Source organism: Capsicum annuum, chromosome 7 (genome assembly GCF_002878395.1).
Source record: "Capsicum annuum cultivar UCD-10X-F1 chromosome 7, UCD10Xv1.1, whole genome shotgun sequence".
NCBI classification, from domain to species: Eukaryota; Viridiplantae; Streptophyta; class Magnoliopsida; order Solanales; family Solanaceae; genus Capsicum; species Capsicum annuum.
The window spans coordinates 223706908-223733409 of NC_061117.1; the positions used below are offsets into that span (position 1 = coordinate 223706908).

A 26502-nucleotide genomic window follows, 5' to 3' on the forward strand; every position below is an offset into this window, starting at 1 on the left:
TTTTTTTCACAAGTTTTTTGTCTTTTTTCCGTACAAAGTTTCTTCTTATTCCAATAGAAAAACAAACACACTCTTTCGATGAAATTTCCATTTTCAAGAATCAATGAAAGATTCAATCTTTGATGAAAGAGAAGAGTTAACGGTTTCACCATTAGGTGGAGTCCCACAGCTAAGAAAAGCCCATTTCTTGAAACCCATTGTTTCTTCCATTGAAGGTCCAAATTTGAAGCTTCCTTCACTACCCTTTTCATCTGAATCTGAATGGCCATTGAAAGGTTCCTTCAATGGTTGTAGGCATCAGCAGAACAAATGGAAGAAATGGGTTGAAACCATGGAGTCTGTCCATCATTCTGTGTGGAAAGCTGCTGGTATTTATGATGCTATTATGGGTTCTTTGTATAAAGTCCATGTAGATAAAGATTTGATTTTTGGGTTGGTAGAAAGGTGGTGTTGTGAGACTAACACTTTTGTCTTTCCGTGGGGTGAAGCTACTGTTACTCTTGAAGATATGATGATTTTGGGAGGGTTCTCTGTCTTGGGTGGCCCTGTATTGTTCACTCTTCAGTCCCCGGGGTTGGTAGAAATTGAAGAAAATCTTGAAAAAGCGCGAAGGGACCTTGTCCGATTGAAAGCTGATAATCATAACAGGTGGTTGAATTTTTTCATGGACAGTGGAAGGGATATTGAGCATGAAGCTTTTCTTGCTCTTTGATTATCAAGATTTGTGTTTCCGGGTAATGAATATGATAAAATAGGCAGACATGTTTTCCCTATAGCTGTTAATCTTGCTAGAGGTACGCGACTGGCGCTTGCTCCAGCTATTCTTGCTAGCATATATAGGGACTTGAGCTTGTTGAAACAGACTATGATAATGGCCTCATCAAATGATCCAAGTAGTAATGGAGACGATGGAGACGGATTTAACATTCTTGAATTTAGTCTTTGGGTGCCATTGTTCTTTGTTCAAGTTTGGGCCTGGGAGAGGTTGGTAACTTTGCAGCCAGAACAGGTTGGGAATTACAATATGGTTAGTGGGATGAGAATAGGACGATGGCACAATGTGATGGTTAATGTGAGGATTACTATTGACTCGTCTGCAGAGACGTTTCAGTGGAGGCCATACACCTTGGCTGTGGAAGGTTGGTTAATTCCCAAGTTCTACAAGGAAAACGAAGAGTGGACAATAGTTGAAGGGCAAAATGCGGACCAAGAATTGGAGTCTTTTGTTCGATTTTTGAGGGTGTCTGAGCTTGTTGGTTTAGACTGTCAAGAACATATCGACCAAATCGTGTAGCATTGCAGTTTGGATATGATCAAGACTTCCTTAAGTGGATTCCTCGCTCATCTTCAAGTCCAGAACTTGCCTGGTACAACTATAGCAGACCAATTGATTCTGATTTTAGGTTATACTATCCGTCTAGGCTGTTTGAACCGGATGTAACTATACAGTATTTGAAATGGTGGAGAAGAGATATATTATATCTAGCTTATGCATTCAAAGGATTGTCTCAGGGACGAAGGAGTAAAAGAAGGCTAAAACGAATTTCTAGCCTTTATGATTCTCCTGTTTTTGTTCCCAAGCTAAAGCAGGTGAAAGTAGAAATGTAACACCCCGTAGAAAGTCGTGCGTGTGTTGGCCTCTAATAGAGTGCACTCAGTCTTGAAAAGTATGAAAATTTTTCTAAGTGTTGGAAGACTTAGACTCATTCTTAGCTGACAACCTTTGGAATACAACTTTTCAACCTTCCCGACATCCGTTTTTAGATTTTCTTATTGCATTGTGATGGGGCAAGGTTGTAGTACGTCTCGGAGGAGTTTCGGAATTTCTAGAAGAACCTAAGGTCGTGTAGGCGCCGCCCAACTTAGAGAGCCTCTCTAAGCAAGGCGCTGCCCTGCCAGTCCCGGGGGTGCCCAATTTTCAGCTTTCAACCTCCGAACATTTGAGGGTGTTTTAGTCATTTTCCCCTACTCTATCAACTTAAATACGGGATTAACTTAAACACGGTATTTAATCCCTCAAACACCAAAATATTAACACATTCACCAAATTATCTCAAGAACACTCCTTAGGGTTTCAAAATAAAAACCCAAGCAACTCAAGATTCAACCATGGGTTTTTGAAACTAATTGCATATTTGGAATTCCCAGAACGTAGGCTTCAAGAAGGACCCATTATTTTCTAATTTCAAGGTATGCGGGGTTTTCCTAAATTCTCATGGGCATAGAAATCATGATTTTAGAAAGGGTTTTCAGATTTATGAATATAACCATGTTTTAGAATACTTGATGGAATTGTTTTGGTCTTTAGGCCTTCCCCAAATTTATTTAAATTGATATATGTATATATATGTACAGGTTTTAATGTTGATGCATGATTCATGTGAAAACCCCTCTCTTGTTATGATTTTCTTACTTATCATATGATATGGATTGTTTTGAAATGCATCTTGAAAAGCATGTTATGAAGTGTCTTAAATTATGAATGATTTGGTTATGAATCTTGAATTCCAAAGAGAAGGTTGTTTGTATTGAAAAAATGTTAAAAATACATATAATGAAAGAGTGCATGGATTTTGCCAAAAGCACATGACCACCTTATGTTTGAAGAGTTCTTGCATAGTTTTGACTTATGCTTCGGAACATGAAATCTCTTATACTATTTGCATGTTTGGGTAGTCTGAACTATGTTTTAATAAAAGAATTATGCATGATACATTATGGCTCAGAAATAGGACTTGCAAGTCTTGGTGTGACAACACTAATTCAGATTTTGCCATGATAATTCAGAACAAATTTAATGCATGTGTAACACCCCGTATTTTGGGATAGAATAAAAACCATGACTCTGATGCATTGATAATCCCAGAACCTTAAATCCTATGCTAATTTGGCATGTTTATGTAGTATGTGAATCCATTTGAGCATGAATTTAGACCATAGAGGTCCTTCAACTCAAGGACGAGTTGAAACTATTTCGATCGATTAAGTTTTAGTGGACGTTGTAATTTGTGTCAGCTTCCATTGACCATAACTCTCTGTATATGTCGAATTAGAGAGCCTAATATGTGTCAAATGATAGGTCTTCGAGTTAACTTTCCAACGATACCAATTTTGTTAAAATCCGACACCCGATTAAGAAGTTATGGCTTTTCAAAGTAGTATGCGTCACCTAACCAATCGCACATGGCCACTGGAAAGCATATGCTATGTAAATATATATCATTTGCGGCGCCTATGTAAATATAGGCGATATCATATGCGGCGCCTATGTAAATCTATGCGATATCATATGTGGTGCATATCTTATGGTTTCAAGTGACTTAAACACTCCGTTTTTGGGGCAAAATGGTCTTTTTTCCACCCTTATTTAGCCATAAACCCAAAATTCAGTCCCCAATTCTCCAAAATACATCCACATTCATCTAAAAAATTCTCAAGAATACTCCAAAGGGTTTCAAACTAAAAACCCAAATAAATCAAGATTTATCCGTGGGTTTTCAAAATTGATTATAGATTCGGAATCCCCAATCCACAGGTCAAGAAGAACACATTATTTTCTGAAATAGAGATACGCGGAGTTTTCCTAAATTCTCATGGGCATAGAAAAATCATGTTTTAAAATGGGGTTTTTGAATCTATGTATATATTCATGTATTAAATGTTTTAACATCATTGTTTTGGTCTTTTGACCTTCCCAAAGTGATTTGAGAACATGAATGTATGAAATTATGTATTTAAGAATGAATTCTTGTTGAGAGCATGATTTTTGGTGAATTCCCTATTTAGTGAATTTTTCAGATTTCTCATAGCATATGAATTCTTTTGCAATGCATCCCTGAAAAGCACTATGTGAAATGATTGAACTCTTGTTATGATTTTAAGGTGGTTTTAAATCACTAAAGAGGGAATCTAGCATGAATGTTTAATGTTAATAATGCATGTAATGAAAGAGTGCATGGATTTGCTAAAGGCACTAGACCACCATATGTTGATGAAGTTTTTGCATGATTTTGACTTGAGTTTCGAAACACGAAATCTTCTCTATCAGTTGCATGTTTTTGGTGGTATAAATTATTCTTTAAATTAAATATTTAGCTTAATGTATTATGGCTCAGAAATCATGATTTTCAAGTCTTGGTATGATGATACCAATTCAGACCAATGCTATATCAGACTCAGACTAATAGACATTTCAGACTATCATGATTTTAGACATTCAGAATGTTGCATGCACAGAAAAGGTTAAAAAATGGGCATACAGAGATGTTAGGTGGTTCCTTGAAGAGGGCTTAAGTTTAAGCAACTCATTGCCTAAAACCGTGGTTTGCCGACCCAGATATATTATTATACGCTGACTTAAGTGTCGTGTGACGTATCAGATTCAGGAATTCCAACCCTTGCAGCATACTCGGATTGGAGGCTTCCCCACCGATTCAATGGTGGATTCCATATCGCCTGTGGAATATCAGACTTGTAGGGGATACCACCTAACTTAGAAGTAATACACAGATCAGAGTTTGAGATTTACAGACAGGTTACATGTTTTCAGAAGGTGCCCATGTGTTTTTTCAGAAACTATTTTATGCATAATATTTGATGAACATTTGCTCTCATGTATTATATATATGTGTGTGTGTGTGTGTGTTCAATTACTCTATTTTGGATTGCTTTGTGTGCCAGTACAATTGTGCTGACCCCCTTCCTCCCAGGTACTGAGGCGCAGTCTAGGGGTCCAGATCCTCAGTAGAGTCTTCAGACATTAGGTGGTGAGCCTTCTTTGCTTCGGAAGGCCTAGTCATTTAGGTACTTATTTCAGTATGGCTTTTGGTCGCTGGGGGCCTTGTCCTAGTTATTCAGATAGTATGTTAGTAGAGATTTCGCAGACTGTTACAGATGTTTATTAAATATTGTTGGGCATTTTTTAGGCCTTTAACTGTTTTAAATAGTTGACCATGTTTCCGTATTATTGTGTCTATTCCGTATTACTTTGATCATATGAATTGTGTGCATGATTACTAGATAGACAGAGGGCGTTCCGGGCCTTCGAGTTCAGGAATGCTCATCACGGCTAGGGCCCCAGTTTGGGTCGTGATAAACTTGGTATCAAAGCACGATTCATGGTCCTAGGGTGTCTGCGAAATCGCATCGGGTAGAGTCTTGTTTATGGGTGTGTAGCGTGCCACACTTATAAGCAGGAGGCTACAAGACATTTAGGAGTGTCTCTCTTTCTTCATGTTCTAGTTCGTGCTATAGAGTCAGAATGTTCCTCCTTCATACTCTAATTTGTGCTATGGTGTCACCCATACGAAAAGAAAATTTATCCTAATTTCTTCCTCACTCTGGTGTTTCCAGATATTCTCCGATTATCTAGCAGAAATTTCAGAAGTCCCACAAAGGACGGGAGAAGAGTTCCCTAGTGTAAAATTGTGTCCTCGTTCTTATGAGGTGTTCAGTTAAGACAAGAGTAAGATGTGTATTCTTGAGTCATTGAATATTGTGTATCAAGCTTCTATCTCTTGTAATCTTGATATCATTGTGTTGTTGAAAACAAAAGTCTAGTGAAGCCGTGTGAGGTCTATTTCGATTCACTAGCAACTTGCTGTTCATCTTGTTGTTCTTGTGTTTGTTGGAACTGTATTTCCACCCGAGTAGTAGTATAATTTATAGTATCGGTGTCATGACCTATTGGTAGTAAAATTAGACCAAGAAGTTTATGATATGAAGTCATAAGGTTAGAGGTCAGAGTGAGGGTGACTTTTGTGATTAAATATTTATAGTTGAATAACCGTTGATTAAGAATGATTTACCCTTTCGTGGTGGTAGACTAATGTGTTGGTACCATTTATGAATTGTATGGTAGTCCATGGAGGAAGTGTTGACTCAGAATGTTATTTGTTTTCTTCCTTTCAAAATAGAAAAAGAGCCCAGAGTGGATACTTAAGGTGGTTATAGAAACCCCTTATAGGCTATGAATGAAAATGCCTAGATTAGCCAGTAGGTTGTAAGTATAGACTCATTGTCATATGGGGTATCTGAAGGTAGTTTAAATGCCCATTGGGGTAAGTAAGTGTGATGTGAGAAAGCCGTATAAGTAGATAAGATTGTATAGTTATAATATAAGCTTAAGTTTGATCATGTCTATTATGTGACCTTACCCCTTAACCTTCTTTTCATTGGTAGTTGTAAACTAATACTACTTATGAGAAAGTATGTAGTATTTTTTGAAGTATTTGGGTAGAATATCCCAATTTGAAGGATTAGTATATTTATATTATGTTGCATTCTTCATTGGTTGTAAATGATTGATGCTAGACTATAGGCTTGAATTTAAATGGTGTGGTGGTGAATAGTGGTAAGAGATTGATGATACATGTTTTGTGGGATTAGATTTGTAAGCTTGATGTGTTGAAATAGTATGTGCTAATGGATTATGACAAGGAAAACCGTAAGGTCATGATCGATTATTATGGTTATGAATTTCTAGTGTACTAGTGTTTCTTGATGTTTATCTCATAATTTCTAAGTGACGATTGTGTGTAAGGTTTGTTGTAAATCATGTTTAGCGCTAGACATTGAGTTTGAAACAATTGATGGCCACGGAGGTGGATGTGATGATTTCTTGGTTAATGATACTAGTTATATGGAAGTGATCTATAGGCTTGAACAGTGTATGCAAGTGCCTAAGTTTATTTGATTCGTAATGAAGTATGACGTTGTATATGTGATGTAGAAGTATGCCCAAGGTGGTATAAAGCTGTATTATTCTTCTAAGGCTATTACATGTTGTGTGTGGCTACTGGTACCGTTGAGTTGCTAGGTGGAAAAAGACTAGCTAGATGGTATATGGTTTTCTAAATAGCCAAGTTAAGGACCTTTGATTGATAGCGTTGAACCTTTTGATATGAACTTGACTCTCATAGTAGAGAAAAATAAGTTTGAAGTTGCTATGTTGGTAGACTACGATAGAAATAGAGTGGCTCATTGAAGACTTAGTGATACCCATGTTAGGTGTTATAATCTAAGCTCGAGTCCTTGAAAGTCGTGCTAATAGAAATAAGAGTAGAGGCACTAGAGGGTGTGCACTTTAACTTTAGGGATACTTATGAACATTCGAAGTTAGTAAGTGTTCGAGTAATAGATGATGACTATTGGGGTTTCAGAATAATAAAGTGTGCCTCAGGAGGTAGTATTAGCAGTGGGTGTTCAACTCTCATATGTGGTCTTTCAGGTTAAGTTTTATTAATTTTGTGTATTGTCATATTTCAGAACCCAGATTGCAGTGAGTGCAGTTAAGTTTAAAGTCTAGTAAGGTATCTCCCAAAAACTTAAGATGATGGCTTGAAGCTAAGGAGGAGATGACTAAACGAATAACCAAGTAAGACTCTCAGATTCTTGTAGCGATGTCATGATGATATAGAACATCAAAAAGTAAGGGTGAATCTCAACCCATTCCTATCTCAGTATTTCTCAGTGATCCTAATACCTACTCATGCTTTACGATTTAGTTCCATGATCAGTTCACATTCATACATATGATAAAGAGTCATGTACTCACGCTTTATAATGTGCTCCGTTTCCATAGCTCATGTTTTACGCCAAATGATTGGTGAGATTCAGCTTATAGCCATGAATACCCTAAATTCATAGCGCTTTAGTGAGTCCCTGTTGTTGTTTTGCTATTCCTCTGGCCTCAGATGAGTATCAAGCTTCATATAGTATCATTCCATGCCTCTAGATCTTATGTTCTAACCTTTTTGTGACTCCTCCTTATACTATGATAGTGGTGGTGAGTAATTATTCCTTGTTGATGGAAGATCATAGTATGCTTGTTAGATAAGGCCATAAGTATGAAGTAAGATTTGGGGCCAAGTTTTTATTTATGTGATGGTTAGTGGAATTTTGTATACGTATGTTCTTGGGGTAGCTCGTGGGAGTGATATTGACAGTGGTTTATAGTATATGTGAAGTATGCCTTTATGAGTGTTTTCTTTGAAGTTCATATGTGGTTATAAAGATAGGCTTGAATGACATGTTGAGATTGTTGTAAAGGAACGCTATATGCGCTAGTGACTTCATAATAAGAGTTTAGAGTAGTCATTGAAGTGGTAAGGCATGTTATGCTTAGGATGTGATCTTTAAAGGAGATATAGAAGATTGTATCATATGGTTTAGAATAATAGCGTGGTCTGGCATGTTGTATTTTTGTGACTTAGAGTTAGGCTTGATCACGGCGAAGGGATTAAGTTATTTCCAACATTAGTAGAAAGATTTGTCAATGCTAATATGAGAATTTTAAGCTGAGTTGAATGAATATGATATTTAAGGAGAATAGTTTAGTTAAGTGATATTCGAGAAGCGTGCTAAGCTTGAAAGTAAGAAGTTGTAATGCCAAAGGCCTGGTAATTCTATCCTAATTCAGGAGTTATATGCTTATGTTCTAGACTGCAGAGTAGTGTCAATGTGGTGATTCCTCAGTTGGATGTCTTGTGTAACCCATACCCAAGATTCATGGCTCCCTATTACTGCTAGAATTTCTTTAGAGAATGGTGATGAAGAGATACTCCAGTTAAGTACGAGGGTGTAGTATAATTCAGTCTATATGGCCAATAAGTCAGTTTAGCAGTTAGATCCGCATGACTTGTTTTCTTGTCTTTGCACTTATTCATGCTACTCGAAATCTCAGACATGCTACTATTCCAAGATAGAGTATACCAGTAGTTACGAGTATAGCCCATTTCATGCATCATTCATTAAATTTAGATTCCAAATGTTCAGTTATGATTCAATTCGTAGGTGCCCTGTGCATTGCCTCAGTTTTTCGAGTATCTTAGTTAATTGAGCATTCATAGAGGGACATAGGGTACCAAGGGGGAGATACCCCATTCAGTTGCATGCATAGATTCTTATTACAATCTTCACATCAGTTATTATTGCGTATTTAGCCATACGTTCATATGTTAGTTCAGTCAGATATGCATGCGTTAGGAATACATGTTCAATAGAAAAGTTTAGCTTATCAGTGTATTCAGTCCTGCATTCATGAGAACAACTCGGTCACAGATCCATGCATCAGATATGTATGATTCATTATGAGAATTCAGCCTATGAGTAGCTTTAGTTGTGTATTCCATGCATCGGATATGCATGTCCGGTATAAGCATTTAAAACATCAGTAGTTCCAATCTTATAGTCATGTTTCCAATCAGTGTATTCTTTCTTAGGGAACATATCATGTCCGCATTATCCCATACCCTTTAGACTTCGACATTCTATCCATCATTCGGGGACGAATGATCCCAAGGGGGAGATAATGTAACACCCCGCATTTCGGGCTAGAATAAAAACCATGAATCTGATGCGTTGATAATCCTAGAGCCTTAAATCCTATGCCAATTTGGCATATTTATGTAGTATGTGAATCCATTTGAGCATGAATTTAGACCATAGAGGTCCTTCAACTAAAGAACGAGTTGAAACTATTTCGATTGATTAAGTTTTAGTGGACGTTGCAATTTGTGTCAGCTTCCATCGACATAACTCTCTGTATATGTCGAATTAGAGAGCCTAATATATGTCAAATGATAGGTCTTTGAGTTAACTTTCCAACGATACCAATTTTGCTAAAATCCGACACCTGAGCAAGAAGTTATGACCTTTCAAAGTAGTATGCGTCGTCTAACCAATCGCACATGGACACTGAAAAGCATATGTGATAGCATATGCGGCGCCTATGTAAATATAGGCGATATCATATGCGGCGCCTATGTAAATATAGGCGATATCATATGCGGAGCCTATGTAAATATATGCGACATCATATCCGGCGCCTATGTAAACATATGCGATATCATATGCGACGCATATCTTATGGTTTCAAGTGACTTAAACACTCCATTTTTGGGGTAAAATGGTCCTTTTTCCACCCTTATTCAGCCATAAACCCGAAATTCAGTCCCCAATTCTCCAAAATACATCTACATTCATCTAAAAAATTCTTAAGAACACTCCCAAGGGTTTCAAACTAAAAACCCAAATAAATCAAGATTTAACCGTGGGTTTTTAAAATTGATTAGAGATTCGGAATCCCCAATCCACAGGTCAAGAAGAACACATTATTTTCTGAAATAGAGGTACGTGGGGTTTTCCTAAATTTCATGGGCATAGAAAAATCATGTTTTAGAATGGAGTTTTTGAATCTATGTATATATTCATGTATTAAATGTTTTAACATTATCGTTTTGGTCTTTTGACCTTCCCCAAAGTGATTTGAGAATATTAATGTATGAAACCATGTATTTAAGAATGAATTTTTGTTGAGAGCATGATTTTCGGTGAATTCCCTCTTTAGTGAATTTTTCAGATTTCTCATAGCATATGAATTATTTTGCAATGCATCCCTGAAAAGCACTATATGAAATGATTGAACTCTTTTTATAATTTTAAGGTGGTTTTAAATCACTAAAGAGGGAATCTAGCATGAATGTTTAATGTTCATAATGCATGTAATGAAAGAGTGCATGGATTTGCTAAAGGCACTAGACCACCATATGTTGATGAGGTTTTTGCATAATTTTGACTTGAGTTCCGAAACACGAAATCTTCTCTATCAGTTGCATGGTTTTGATGGTCTAAATTATGATTTAAATGAAAGATTTAACTTAATGTATTATGGCTCAGAAATCATGACTTTCAAGTGTTGGTATGACGATACCAATTCAGACCAATGCCATATCAGACTCAGACTAATAGACATTTCAGACTATCATGATTTTAGACATTCAGAATGTTGTATGTACAGAAAAGGTTAAAAATGGGCATACATAGATATTAGGTGGTTCCCTGAAGAGGGCTTGAGTTTAAGCAACTCATTGCCTAAAACTGTGGTTGCCAGCCCGGGTATATTATTATACGTTGACTTAAGTGTAGTGTGGCGTATCAGATTCAGAAACTCCAACCCTTGCGGCATACTCGGGTTGGAGGCTTCACCACCGAGTCAATGGCGGATTCCATATTGCCTGTGGAATATCAGACTTGTAGGGAATACCACCTAACTCAGAAGTAATACACAGATCAGAGTTTGAGATTTACAGACAGGTTACATATTTTCAGAAGGTGCCCATGTGTTTTTCAGAAACTGTTTTATGCATAATGTTTTATGAACATTTGCTCTCACGTATTATATATATATATATATATATATGTTTAATTACTCTATTTTGGATTGCTTCGTGTGCCAGTACAATTGTGCTGACCCCCCCTTCCTCCTAGGTACTGAGGTGCAGTCTAGGGGTCTAGATCCTCAGTAGAGTCTACAGACAGGGTTGTCTCAGAGTTCAGTTGGTGAGCCTTCTTTTCTTCAGAAGGCCTAGTCATTTAGGTATTTATTTTAGTATGGCTTTTGGTCTGCTGGGGGCCTTGTCCTAGTTATTCAGATAGTATGTCAGTAGAGATTTTGCAGACTATTGCAAATGTTTATTAAATATTGTTGGGCATGTTTTCAGGCCTTTAACTATTTTAAATTGTTGACCATGTTTTCGTATTATTGTATCTATTTCGTATTACTTTGATCATATGAATTATGTGCATGATTACCAGATAGACATAGGGCGTTCTGGGCCTTCGGGTTCGAAAATGCTCGTCACGACTAGGGCCTCGATTTGGGTTGTGACAGCATGTTTGAAAATAGACCTTACAGATGTTAAAAATTAGAAACATGCATGATTTATAATAGGATAAAAATTGCACATAAAGAGAGCTTAGGTGGTTCCCTGAAGAAGGCATGAGTTCAGACAACTCATTGCCCCAAACCGTGATTTGTCGATCTGGGTTTATATATTACGCTGTCCTAGAGCCCTGTGGCATATCAGATTCAGGAACTCCAACCCTTGCGGCACACTCGGGTTAGAGGCTTCCCCGCCGAGTCAATGGCGGATTCCATACTGCCCGTGGAATATCAGATTTGTAGGGGATACCACCTAACTCAGAAGTAATTAGCAGATCAGAATTTTAGTTTTACAAATAGGTTACATGTTTTCAGAAAGTGCCGATGTGTTTTTAGAAAATACTTTATGCATGATGTTTAATGAAAACTTTGCTCTCATATTATATATATGTTCAAATACTCTATTTTGGACTACTTCGCGTGCCAGTACTTTTGTGCTGACCCCTCCTCCTTCCAGGTTCTGAGGCACAGTCTAGGGGTCTAGCTAATCAGTCGATATTTTCATATTGCAGACCGGATCTTGCAAGGTGAGCCTTCTATTATTCAGAATGCCTATTCATGTCCTACTTTTATTATTGGTTATGTTTTGGTCTACTGGGGGCCTTGTCCCAGTTTTCAGACAACTTGTTTTGTTCAGAGTAGAGATTTTGCAGACTGAGTCAGATATTATTATTCAGATACATTTTTAGTTTTAGAATTATGATCTTATTCAGATTGACCATGTTTCTATTTCAGATTTCTATTTTTGTATTATCTTTTATTATATGAATGTTGTGCATGATTACCAGATAAATAAGGGTGTTTCGGGCCTTCATAATTCGGAATGCTCATCACGGCCAGGGCCCCGGTTCGGGTCGTGACAAACTTGGTATCAGAGCTAGGTTCATGGTCCCAGGGTGTCTGCAAAATCGCGTCATGTAGAGTCTTGTTTATGGGTATGTAGCGCGCCACACTTATAAGCAAGAGGCTACTAGGCGTTTAGGAATGTTTCCCTTTCTTCATGTTCTAGTTCGTGCAATAGATTCAGAATGTCCCTCTTCCATACTCTAATTCGTACTATGGTGTTGCCTATATGAGTGTAAAGTCATCCTAATTCTTTCCTTACTCTAATGTTCTTAGACATGTCTCATTATTGGGTTGATTCAGGTACAAAAGTTTAGAGTCTAAATGGTATGGTTCTTTCTGATTGAATCATATAAGATTTTGAATATTGTGCAAGGACTTGAGAAGAGTCCATAGTGCTTCAAAGTGTATTGGTTCTAGTGCGAACCTTGATCTTGATGAGATCATGCTTTTCAGCCTGCTGTATGGAGAATATTCGACCCTTTTCAAAAACTTATGTTACAGATGTCGTGCTTAAGAGAGAAGATGTATAGTAGAAGTGTTGGAATTGTATTTCCACCCGAATAGTAGTATAAGTTAAAGTGTCGGTGTCATGAACCATTGGTAGCTAGTATCGTGTGTGGATTGTATGATAATTTGTGGGGGGAAATATTCGACTCAGATTTTTATCTATACAAAGTAAGATGTGTATTCTCAGATTATGGACTATTGTGTGTCAAGTTTCTGTCTCTTGAAAATATTTTATCATTTTGTTGATAAAACTAAAAAGTCTAGTGAAGCCGTGTGGGGCTCTTTCGATTCACTAGCATAGTTGCCTTGTCATTCATCTCATTTTCTTGTTCAAAGTACAAAAATCAAAGTCTAGTGAAGCCGTGTGAGGCCTATTTCGATTCACTAGCAACTTTTTGTCTAACTTGTTGTTCTTGTGTTGGTTTAGTATATGTATAGCTGAATCTGCTTGCATGAGATTGAGTTGGTAAAGAGGTGATTCGTCCTTGTGTGTTAGTTTAGTAGTAGGTAGAGAAGGAGTTGTTAGTCAGGGTGATTTGTTGGTTGCTTGAAGTATGAAAATGGCTATACTAGCCAGTAAGTTATAATTATAGACTCATGCCTGTTGGGGTAAGTAAGAATGATGTGAGAAAATAGAATAAGTAGAGGAGATGGTGTGGGGTTATAATATATGATTAAGGTTGACCATGTCTATTACGTGACTTTACCCCCTTGACCTTCTTTTCATTGGTAGTCATACACTAGTACTACTTGCGAGAGGGTATGTAGTAGATTTTCGAAGCATTTGGGTAGAATGTCCCAATTTAATGGATTAGTATATTTATTTTATGTTGTATTCCTCATTGATGGTAAGTGATTGATGCTAGAATATAGGCTTGAATTTAAATAGTGTGGTGGTAAATAGTGGCAAGAGATTGATGATGTATGTTTTGTGGGATTAATTAGTAGGCTTGATGTGTTGAAATAGTACGTGCTAATAGATTATGATGAGGAAAACCGTAAGGTCACGATCGATTTTTTTTGTGGCTATGGAGTTCTAGTGTACTAGTGTTTTTTTTCATAGTTTTCAAGTGACATTGTGCGTAAGGTTGGGTTGTAAATCATGTTTACATTCAGCACTAGACACTAAGTTTGAACAGTTGATGCCCATTAAGATAGTTGTGATGATTGATTGGGCAATGATACCGGTTTTATAGAAGTGATCTAATAGGCTTGAAAGGTGTACGCAGGAGATTAGGTTTTTTTTGATTCATAGTGATATATGATATTGTATGTATGATGTAGAAGTATGCCTAAGGTGACATGAAGTTGCGGCATTCTTTCTAAGACTATTACTTGTTGTGCGTGGCTAGTGGTACCATTGAATTGTTAAGTGGATAAAGACTAGTTAGATGGTATATGGTGATCTAAATAGCCATGCTAAGGTGTTTTGATTTATAGTGTTGTGCCTTTTGCGTTGATCTTGATTCTCATAGTAGAGGAATATAAATTTGGAGTCGCAATAGTGGTAGGCTATGTTGAAAGAGATATGGTTCATCAAAGGCTTGGTGATATCCGTGTTAAGTGTTAGCATCTAAGCTTGACTTTTGAAGGTTGAACCGATAGAATAAGTGTGCAAGCATTATACTATGACTATTGGTAGCTAGGGAAAGATAGAGTGTATCCCGGAAGGTAGTCATTCGGGTTATGTTCTATGATATGCATGTATTGTCATTTTTTTTAGACCCTAGAGTGCAGTAAGTGTAGTTCAGTTAAAATCTTGTAAAGGATCTCCCAAACTTTAAATGATGACTTGAAGCTAAGGGGGAGATGATAGAACGAATGACCAAGTAAGGCTCTCAGATTTTAGTAGTGATACAGTATGATCTAGAACATCAGAAAGTGAGGGTGAATCTCAACCCATTCCTACCTCAGTATTTTTTTCAGTTATCCGGATGTTTACTCATGCCTTACGATTCAGTTTTGTGATCATAGTTCATGATTACTGTATATGATAGAGAGTCGCGTACTCTTCCAGTTCCAAGGTAATGAGTTCTAGTTCATTCAAGTTATCGGAATCACATTCCTTATGTTATGAACTCTAGTTGAGGTTATGCAACTCATGACACATGTACTCACTCTTTATAGTGTGCTCACTCCCGTATAAAGATCTTTTCAGGCTTCAGGGTCTTATGTTTTAACCTTTTAGTGACCCTTCCTATGCAATGATAGTGGTGATGATGTAAATTTTCTTGTTGGTGGAAGATCATAGTATGCTTGTTTAGATAAGGCCATAAGTATGAAGTGAGATTTGGGGCCAAGTCTTTGATACATGTGATGGTTAGTGGAAAAGTTTGTGTGTATATGTTTTTAGGGTAGCGCGTGGGAGTTGTATTGACAATAGTTTAGAAACTATGTGAAGTATGTATTTTATTGGTGGTTGCCTTGAATTTAACATGTGGTTATAAAATAGGCTTGAATGATGTTTTGGGATGGTAGTGGAAGGTCGCAATATGCATTAGCGACTTCATATTAAGAGTTCAGAGTAGTCATTGAAGTGGTAAGGCATGTCATGCTTAGGATGTGATCTTTAAAAGAGGTATAGAAGGTGGCATCATATGGTTTAGAATAATAGCGTGGGGTAGTATGTTGCATTTTTGTGACTTAGAGTTAGGCTTGATCGCGGTGTAAGGATTAGGCTATTTTAGACATTAGTAGAAAAATTTGTCAATGCTCATATGAGAATTTTAAGCTGAATTGAATAAATATGATATTTATAGGGAATAGTATAGTTAAGGGATATTTGAGAAGTGTGCTAAGCTTGAAAGTAAGAAGTTGTATTGCTAAAGGTCTGGTAATTCTATCCTAATTTAGGAGTTATATGTCTATATTCCAGACTGCAGAGTAGTGTCAATTTTGTGATTTCCTCAGTTGGATGTCTTGTGTAATCCATACCCAAGATTTGTGGCTCCCTATTACAATTAGAGATTCTTTAGAGAGAGCATTGAAGAGATTCTCTAGTTAAGTATGAAGGTCCAGCATAATTCAGTCTGTATAGCCAGTAAGTCAGTTTAGCAGTCAGATTGGCATGACTTGTTTTCTCGTCTTTTCATTTATTCATGCTACCTGAAATCTCAGACATGATACTATTCCAAGATATAGTATACTAGAAATTATGAGTATAGCTTAGTTCACGCGTCATGCATTAGATTCAATTTCCGGGTGTTCAGTTATGAATCAATTCGTAGGTGCCCTGTCAGTTCCCCGATTATCTTAGTGAATTGAGCATTCATAGAGGCACATAGTGTCCCAAGAGGGAGATACCCCATTCAGTTGCATGCATAGATTCTTATTACAAGCTTCGCACCAGTTATCATTGTGTATTCAGTCATACGTTCGTACGTCAGTTCAGTCAGATATGCATGCATTAGATATGCATGTCCAATAGAAAAAGTTCAGCTTATCAGTGTATTCAGTTTTGCATTCATGAGAACAACTCAGTAACAAATCCATGCATTAGATGTGCATGTTCATTATGAGAACTCAGCTTATGAGTAGCTTCAGTCATGTATTCCATGCATTAGATATGCATGTCCGATATAAGAATTCAGAATATCAGTAGTTCCAGCCATATGGTCATGATTTAGATTAGTGTATTCTTTATTAGAGGACATGTCATGTCCGCGTTATTCCATACCTTTAAGGCTTTAACAAGTTCCTACCCATCATTCGAGGACGAATGATCCCAAGGGGGAGATAATGTAACACCCCGTAGAAAGTCGTGCGTGTATTAGCCTCTAGTAGAGTGCACTCATTCTTGAAAAGTATGAAAATTTTTCTAAGTGTTGGAAGACTTAGACTCATTCTTAGCTGAAAATCTTCGGGATACAACTTTTCAACCTTCCCGACATCCGTTTTTAGATTTTCTTATTGCGTTGTGATGGAACAAGGTTGTAGTACGTCTCGGAGGAGTTTTGGAATTTTTAGACGAGCCTAAGGTCGTGTTTGGGTTGAAAAAACAATAGCTCTCCTCGACAAGGGGGCGCTGCCCAGCTTAGAGAGCCTCTCTAAGAAGGCGCCGCCCTGGTTAGAGAGCCTCTCAGAGCAGGGCGCCGCCCTACGAGTCCCGGGGTGCCCAATTTTCAGCTTTCAACCTCCGAACATTTGAGGGTGTTTTAGTCATTTTCCCCTGCTCTATCAACTTAAACACGGGATTTAATCCCTCAAACACCAAAATATTAAAACATTCACCAAATTATCTCAAGAACACTCCTTAGGGTTTCAAAATAAAAACCCAAGCAACTCAAGATTCAGCCGTGGGTTTTTGAAACTAATTGCATATTTTGAATCCCCAGAACGTAGGCTTCAAGAAGCCTACCCATTGTTTTCTAATTTCGAGGTACGCGAGGTTTTCCTAAATTCTCATGGGCATAGAAATCATGATTTTAGAAAGGGTTTTTAGATTTATAAATATAATCATGTTTTAGAATACTTGATGGAATTGTTTTGGTCTTTAGGCCTTCCCTAAATTTATTTAAATTGATATATGTATATATATGTACAGGTTTTAATGTTGATGATTTAATTGAGAGCATGATTCATGTGAAAACCCCTCTCTTATTATGATTTCCTTACTTATCATATGATATGGATTATTTTGAAATGTATCTTGAAAAGCATGTTATGAAGTGTCTTAAATTATGAATGATTTGGTTATGAATCTTGAATTCCAAAGAGAGGGTTGTTTGTATTGAAAAAATGTTGAAAATACATATAATGAAAGAGTGCATGGATTTTGCCAAAAGCACATGACCACCTTATGTTTGAAGAGTTCTTGCATAGTTTTGACTTATGCTTTCGGAACATGAAATCTCTTATACTATTTGCATGTTTGGGTAGTCTGAACTATGTTTTAATAAAAGAATTATGCACGATGCATTATGGCTCAGAAATAGGACTTGCAAGTCTTGGTGTGACGACACCAATTCAGATTTTGCCATGATAATTCAGAACAAATTTAATGCATGTTTGAAAACAGACCTTACAGATGTTAAAAATTAGAAACATGCATGATTCAGAACAGGATAAAAATTGAGCATAAAGAGAGCTTAGGTGGTTCCCTGAAGAAGGCATGAGTTCAGACAACTGATTGCCCAAAACCGTGATTTGAAGATCCGGATTTATATATTATGCTGGCTTAGAGCCTTGTGGCGTATCAGATTCAGGAACTCCAACCCTTGCGGCACACTCGGGTTGGAGGCTTCCCCGCCGAGTCAATGGCGGATTCCAAACCGCTCGTGGAATATCAGATTTGTAGGGGATACCACCTAACTCAGAAGTAATTAGCAGATCAGAATTTTAGTTTTACAAATAGGTTACATGTTTTCAGAAAGTGCCCATGTGTTTTTAGAAAATACCTTATGCATGATGTTTAATGAAAACTTTGCTCTCATAATATATATATATGTTCAAATACTCTATTTTGGACTGCTTCGCGTGCCAGTACTTTTGTACTGACCCTACCTCCTTCCAGGTTCTGAGGCACAGTCTAGGGGTCCAGCTAATCAGTAGATATTTTCAAATTGCAGACCGGATCTTGCAGTGGTGAGCCTTCTATTAGTTAGAATGCCTAGTCATGTCCTACTTTTATTATTGGTTATGTTTTGGTCTACTGGGAGCCTTGTCCCAGTTTTCAGACAGCTTGTTTTGTTCGGAGTAGAGATTTCGCAGACTGAGTCAGATATTATTATTCAGATACATTTTCATTTTTAGAATTATGATCTTATTCAGATTGACCATGTTTCCGTTTCAGATTTCTATTTTCGCATTATCTTTTATTATATGAATGTTGTGCATGATTACCAGATAGATAGGGGTGTTTCGGGCCTTCATGGTTCGAAATGCTCGTCACGGCCAGGCCCCGGTTCAGGTCGTGACAAGAAATTCCTTGGGATGTTTGTGATGCTCCTCCGGATCCACCGACCGAATGTCAACCAAAACACGTGGATAATTACCCTGATGTTCCTCCTGGTTTTCCTCCCAGGTGTTGCGGGGAAAATGACAAGAGGAATTTGTCTATGGTATGTCAAACAGTGGCTTGCGACATTGTGCCTCCTGGTTTTGTGGTGAAACATAATGCAGGAGAAAACGTTCACACATCTACTGATGCACATGACAGCAATGAGAGTAGAAGTGTAGTTCTACCCAAGTGCAATGGGGAAAATGACAAGGAGAATCTATCTATGGGTGTTTGTCAAACGGTGGCTTGCGACGTTGTGCCTCCTGGTTCAGCGGAGAAGCAAACTGACTTTGAACAAGCAATATTATTTCCAGGTGATGCATTCAAAGGATTGTACGATGGACGAATGACTAAAAGAAAATTAAAACGGATTTCTAACTTTCATGATTCTTCTGTTTTTGCTCCCAAGTTAAAGCTGGTGAAAGTAGAAACACCTTGGGATGTTTGTGATGTTCTTCCTGATCTACCGACTGAATGTCAACTGAAACAAGTGGGGGATTACCCTGATGTTCCTCCTGGGTTTCCTCCCAAATGGTATGGGGAAAATGACAAGAAGAATTTGTCTACGGGGTTTTCACAAAAAATGGCTTGTGACGTTGTGCCTCTCGGCTTAATGGAGAAGCATAGTGAAGGAGAAAGCGTTTACACGTCCACTGATTCACATGACAGCAATGAGAGTAGCAGTGTAGTTCCTCCCAAGCGCATTGGGGAAAATGACAAGGAGAATATATCTATGGAGGGTTGCCAAACAGTGGCTTGTGACATTGTGCCTCCTGGTTTAATGGAGAAACATAATGCGGGGAAAAGTGCTTACACATCCATTGATGCACATTACAGTAATGAGACTAGCAGTGTAGTTCCGTCCAAGTGTGTTGTGGAATATGACACGGTGAATTTATCTATGGGGATTTGTCAAACAGTGGCTTGTGACTTTGTGCCTCCTGGTTCAATGGAGAACCATATTGACGGTGAACGTGCCAGAAATGAGAGTAAAAGTAGCACAGCCCGAAAACTTGTGATCAACGAGCAGAAAAGATGGGAAAGAACTAGCTGTGATGATCTTATAAAGGTTACGGAAGCTCGCCTTAGCAGGCTCGAGAGACAAGTTGCTTCACGGAAGAGATGCTAGATATAGTTTGCTTGCTGAGAGTTGTTTTTCAATTTTATATTTACCCTCTCTTTTGTTTAGTTTTCGTATTCGCTACTTGAATACTCTATTTCTAGTTTTTGCAGTAAGGATTTTCTGCACTGCTGCTGCATACTTATCAAAAGTTTTATGAGTCCTTTGTAAAGATCAAATTAAAGAATTCTTGTTTCGTCACTGGTGTAAATGAATGCCTCATTCTCTTGTTGCTTAATTACTTGTAATAGGTTTAGCGCTAATGAGCATAGAGACATGTCTAAAATTTGAACCCCACATGTTATATTTTGTTTTTCTGTTGATCTTTTTAAGTACAATCTTATTGGGAAAAATTCCTTTTTAAAAAAAAATTAAATGGGAAACGGGGAGGGGATTATAATGTGGAATCGATGGACGGGATTCCAAATCCATCCCACCACCCTTAACTAGAAGTATCGGTTTCGTGCTATGAGAATGGATAAACTTTCGATCCTAGGCAGCGCACTCCCTTTTAATGATTCCTATGCTACCAAGTTTGGATAAGTCGAGCTAGTGGGTTCCATATACCAGATGAAAAACGGAAGGACCGGCTTGAACTAGTGACCTTGAAGAAAAGAAGTTCTATTATATTTCCTAACCTAGAAAGTATTTGATTCCCTAACATGTAAAGAAATCCAAAATATTGTAGGAGTATGTTATGTCCATATAAATAAATTAACTTGTTTTATACATACTACTTTACCTGGTTTCTCTAGGTGTTATTAAGAGTTTCGATAAAATTGCTTGGCGTTTTATGCAAATATGAAATATGATTTATTTTTTCCGATATATTTGAACTGGTGAATCCCCTGAGATGAAGAAAACGTCAAAATTTGGTTGTTGCTATAAAGGAAACTCAATAATTGCTATAGGTTACAGTTCAAATTCTTAGCGCGATAGTACTCTAGTAATTTTTTTGAATCCCCTTATATAAATTTTCGGCTCTGCCAATTTTTGAATAGGAATATTCTTAAATGGCTACAAACGAGATAGATGTTATAGACTAGATGGATAGAGATGAGGATCTGAACTTTCGTGAGGAAAGTACTAATGTGCCGAGTTTTATTAATGGTAATTTCAACACGAAGATGGCGGCTGGCTCATTTTACATACAAAAATATTGGAAAGCGCCTCTAGAAGAAGATGCACATTTTATTTGCATAGGGGAAGAAACCATAGGTAGTGGATGGCATTGGTGTCTGGGCCAAAAAGGTTACCGATTATAGCAGATAGCATACTGCAATTTTCTTACTAAACATCATCATTGGTGGCGGCGCCTTAAATCACATTAATTTTTCAAGATTTCAAATAACACATTTTGAAGAAGTTAGTCTTGTAGTAATCTTGTAGATGATCTCATAGTGTTAAATATTAATTGCTTTGACTGACTGATTTTTTATGTTACAATTTATTGGTCAAACAAGCAATTGAAAGCTGTAATCTTGTGCTGATACTTACTATAAAAGACAAAAATGTTTCAGGCAATACACACTCAGCATAAACCATTTGCAACAGACATTCACATTACTAGTAAAGTTTTTCATCAGACATATCGAAAGTCTTTTCTTGTACTTTTACCTGTCCCAACAGTGAACTCACTCTCTTTCTACAATTTCCATTTTCAAGAATCAAAGGAAAATTCAATCTTTGTTGAAAGAGAAGAGTTGATAGTTTCACCTTCTGGTGGAATCCCGCATCTAAGAAAAGCCCATTTCTTGAATCCCATTGCTTCTTCTATTGAAGGTCCGAATTTGAAGCCACCTTCACTTTACTTTTCATCCGAATCTGAATGGCCATTCAGAGTTTCCTTCGATGGTTGTAGGCATCAGCAGATCAAATGGAAGAAATGGGTTGAAGCCATGGAATCTGTCCACCACTCTGTATGGAAGGCTGCTGGTGTTTATGATGCTATTAAGGGTTCTGTATATAAAGTCCATACAGATAAAAATTTGATCTTTGGGTTGGCCGAAAGATGGTGTTGTGATACGAACACTTTTGTTTTTCCGTGGGGTGAAGCTACTGTCACTCTTGAAGATATCATGATTTTGGGAGGGTTCTACGTTTTGGGTGGCCCCGTTTCGTTCCCTCTTCAATCCCCTGAGATGGTAGAAATTGAACAGCATCTTGAAAAAGCACGAATGGAGCTTATCGGATTGAAGGCTGATAATCACAACAGGCGGTTGAATTTTTTCATGAACAGTGGAAGGGATTATGAACATGAAGCTTTTCTTTATCTTTGGCTTTCAAGATTTGTGTTTCCAGGTGAGCAGTATGATAAAATCGGTTCGCATGTTTTCCGTGTAGCCATTAATCTTGCTAGAGGAAAATGACTTGCGCTTGCTCCTGCTGTTCTTTCAAGCATATATAGGGCTTTTATCTTGTTAAGGGAGGCCATGACAATCGCTACGTCAAGTAGTAATGAAGACGACAGGAACAGATTTCAAATTCTAGGATTTAGTCTTTTGTCGCTATTGTTCTTTATTCAAGTTTGGGCTTGGGAAAGGTTGGTAGCTTTGCGTCCAAAGCAGGCTGGAAATTACAATATGGTTGGTGAGGTGAGAATAGGACGAAGGCACGATGTGAAAAGATCAGGTGTTATTAATGTGAGGGCTGCGATCGACTCGTCTGCAGAGACGTTTCAGTGGAGGCCATATGCCTTGGCTGTGGAAAGTTGGTCAGCGCCAAAATTTTACAAGGAAACAGAAGAGTGGATGATAGTTGAAGGGAAAAATTCTGACCAAGAATTGGAGTCCTACATTCGATGCTTGCGGGTGTCGGAGCTTGTAGGTATTGATTGTCAAGAGCCCTATCGACCAAATCATGTAGCAATGCAGTTTGGATTTGATCAGGACTTCCCAAAATGGATTCCTCGCTCGCCTTCAATTCCTCAACTTTCATGGAACAACTATAGCAGACCCTCTGATTCTGATTTGAGGTTATGCTATCCATCTAGGTTGTTTGAGCCGCATGTGTCTACCAAGTATTTGAAATGGTGGAGAAAAGAAGTATTACCGCTAGTTGATGCATTCGAAGGCTTGTCGAAGGAACAAAGGAGTAAAACAACATTGAAGCTGCTTTCTAACCATTGTGATTCTCCTAGTCTATCCACTGACTGTCAACTGAAACAAGTGGAGAATTACCCTGAGGTTCCTCCTGGCTTACCTCCAAAGTACACTGATGTTCCTCCAAAGTACCCTAATGCTCCTCCCGGTTTTCCTCCCAAGTACCCTGATGCTCCTCCTGGTTTTCCTCCAAAGTACCCTGCTGCTCCTCCTCGTTTTCCTCCCAAGTACCCTGATGCTCCTCCTGGTTTTCCTCCCAAGTTTGGTGGGAAAAATGACAAGAAGAATTTGTCTGTGGTGGTTTCGCAAACACTGGCTTGTGACATTGTGCCTCCTGGTTTAAGGGAGAAGCATAATGCAGGAAAAGGAATTCAAAAATCCATTGAGGCACATGACAGTAGCAGAGTAGTTCCTCCCAACTGCATTGTGGAATATGGCAAGGAGAATTCATCCAAGGAAGTTTGTCAACCAGAAGCTCGCAATGTTGCGCCTCCTGGTTCAACAGAGAAGCACACCGACTGTGAACACGATAGAACTGAGAATAACTGTACAGTCCACAATCTTGTTGTCGTCGAGCAGGGAGGAGGGGAAAGAACAATCTGTGATGAGTTTATAGAGGATATAGAACTTTATCTTCGTGAGCTCGAGAGATCAGCTGCCTCACGCACGAGATGCTAGACTTAACCTAGTACGATTTCTATTGTCTGTTTATTTTCCTTATATGTAGTTTACTTGCTCCAGAGTTGTTGCTTGGTATAGCTATTTCAATTTTCTCTTTACACTCTCTTTTGATTAGTTTTTGCATAGTTCTTCAGATCTTTACTAGTGCAACCTTCAGGTAAGGAGCTCAGCTGCAGATCCCAATGTCTGACTGTAACACCCCGTAAAAGCCGTGTGTGTGTTACCTTGCAATGGCTAGCGCTAAGAGTAATAAACTTGAAATTTTCTAAGTGTAATGATGACTTAGAGTCATTTTAGCTGGCAATATTCGGGATACAACTTTTCACCCTTCCTGACATCCGTTTTTGGATTTTCTTATTGCGTTGCGATGGAACAAGGTTGTAATACGTCTCGGAGGAGTTTTGGAATTTTTAGACGAGCCTAAGGTCGTGTTTAGGTTGGCAAAACAGTAGCTCTCCGTGATAAGGAGGCGCCGCCCAGCTTAGAGAGCCTCTCTAAGCAGGGCGCTGCCCTGCCAGTCACGGGGGATGCCCAGTTTTCAGCTTTCAACCTCCGAGCATTTGAGGGTGTTTTGGTCATTTTCCCCTACTCTATCAACTTAAACACGGGATTTAATCCCTCAAACACCAAAATATTATCATATTCATCAAATTATCTCAAGAACACTCCTTAGGGTTCCAAAATAAAAACCCAAGCAACTCAAGATTCAGCCGTGGGTTTTTGAAACCAATTACATATTTGGAATACCCAGAACGTAGGCTTCAAGAAGCACATATCATATTCTCATATAGAGGTACGTGGGGTTATCCTAAAATCTCATGGGCCTTTAAATTCATGTTTTACAATGTGGGTTTTGAAACTACGAATACAATAATATTTTGAACGTTTCTATAATATTGATTTGGTCTTCAGGCCTATTTCTGAAGTGATTTGACATATTATATATGTATACACATGTGTTTCGAAAGAGTGTTAATTTGAGAGCATGAATTATATGGAATCCCTCTCTTGATGTGAATTTGTTTTAAATGTTCATATGATGTAAATTGATTGAAAACATCTTGAAAAGCATGACATAAAATGTTGTGATAATTGATATGATTTTGACTTGAAAACGAGAGGGCTATTATGTTGTAACATGTTGAATACAATGGTTAAATGAGAAAAATGATGTGATATTGATGACTTGCAAGTCGGGTATGATGATACCCTACAAAATATGATATGTGATTGAATCAGATGAAATTTGAATGCATTGATTTTACATGAGATAGGTGGATGCCCGAAGAAGGCGTTTGAGTGTAAGGGCTCATCGCTAGAAACCGTGTTTGCCGACATGGAAATTTGGTACCTTGCTTTGTGATCTTGCTTACCTGACTTTATGTCATTCCCAAGTTGGGACGATGGTTAGGAGCCCTGCTTTGTGATCTTGTGCACTACCATTGGGTCGAGACACCCTGCTGTGTGATCTTGTGTGTCTTCCCTTCCCGTATACTCTAATCTCGGCGGCAACCGAGGTTCGACAGTTGGTGTAAATGTGATATGTAGGGTATTCCACCTAGCTCAGGTGCATTACATTGTTGTTGAAAAACTATTACATTATGCCCATGTGTTTTCAAATGATTTGATATGAAACTGCTTTTATAATGGCTCTCACCTATATTTGGTAAAAATATTATATTTTGTTTTGATTTCTCTGCGTACTAGTACTTTTGTATTGACCCCCTTCCCTCCCAGGTTCGGAGGCACAGTCTAGGGGTCCAGATAACCAGTAGATTGCTCCCGACAGATCGCAGAATCAAGTGGTGAGCCTTCTATATTTCGGAAGGCCTGATGTCTTCTACTTCATTTATCATTTGTTAGTTTTGGGTCTACTGGGGGCCTTGTCCCAGTTTTCAGATAGACATTGTTTCAGTCATGTAGTGGAGATTTTGCAGACGGTTTTTAAGATGTTGATTGAGATTGTGGAACATTATTCCCCATTATTGTTTTCCAGTGAATTTTGACCATGTTTCCGTAATACTGTTTATCTTCTGCAATTCTTTTATCATATGAATTATGTGCATGATTTACAGAAAGATAGGGGTGCTTTAGGCCTTTATGGTTCGGAATACTCATCACGGCCAGGGCCTCGGTTCGGGTCGTGACAAACTTGGTATTAAAGCACAGTTCATGGTCCCAGGGTGTCTGCAAAATCGCAACGCGTAGAGTCTTATTTATGGGTGTGTAGCATGCCACACTTATAAGTAGGAGGCTACTGGGCATTTAGGAAATATTTCCCTTCTTTGTGATTTAGTTCGTGCTTAAGAGTCTGAATTGTTCCCTAATCAATGATCTATTGCATTTCAGAAACACGGTTATGCCTCCCCGTCGCAACATTGATCAGAATGCTCAGACAGATGAGGTCCGTCCCACCCATGGGATGCAGACCCGTAACAGAGTTCCCACTCCAGAGCCCGTCCCTACTCCAGGAGTCCCTCCATTCCCGACCAATCCACCTCGGGTTCCATGGATAAATGTTAACCGT

The 26502-nt window shown here is 38.2% G+C and overlaps 1 pseudogene; it reads left to right on the forward strand.

Moving 5' to 3' along the window:
* Window positions 1-103: 103 nt before the first annotated feature.
* On the forward strand, window positions 104-20202 carry LOC124885918 (annotated as a pseudogene).
* Window positions 20203-26502: the final 6300 nt, after the last annotated feature.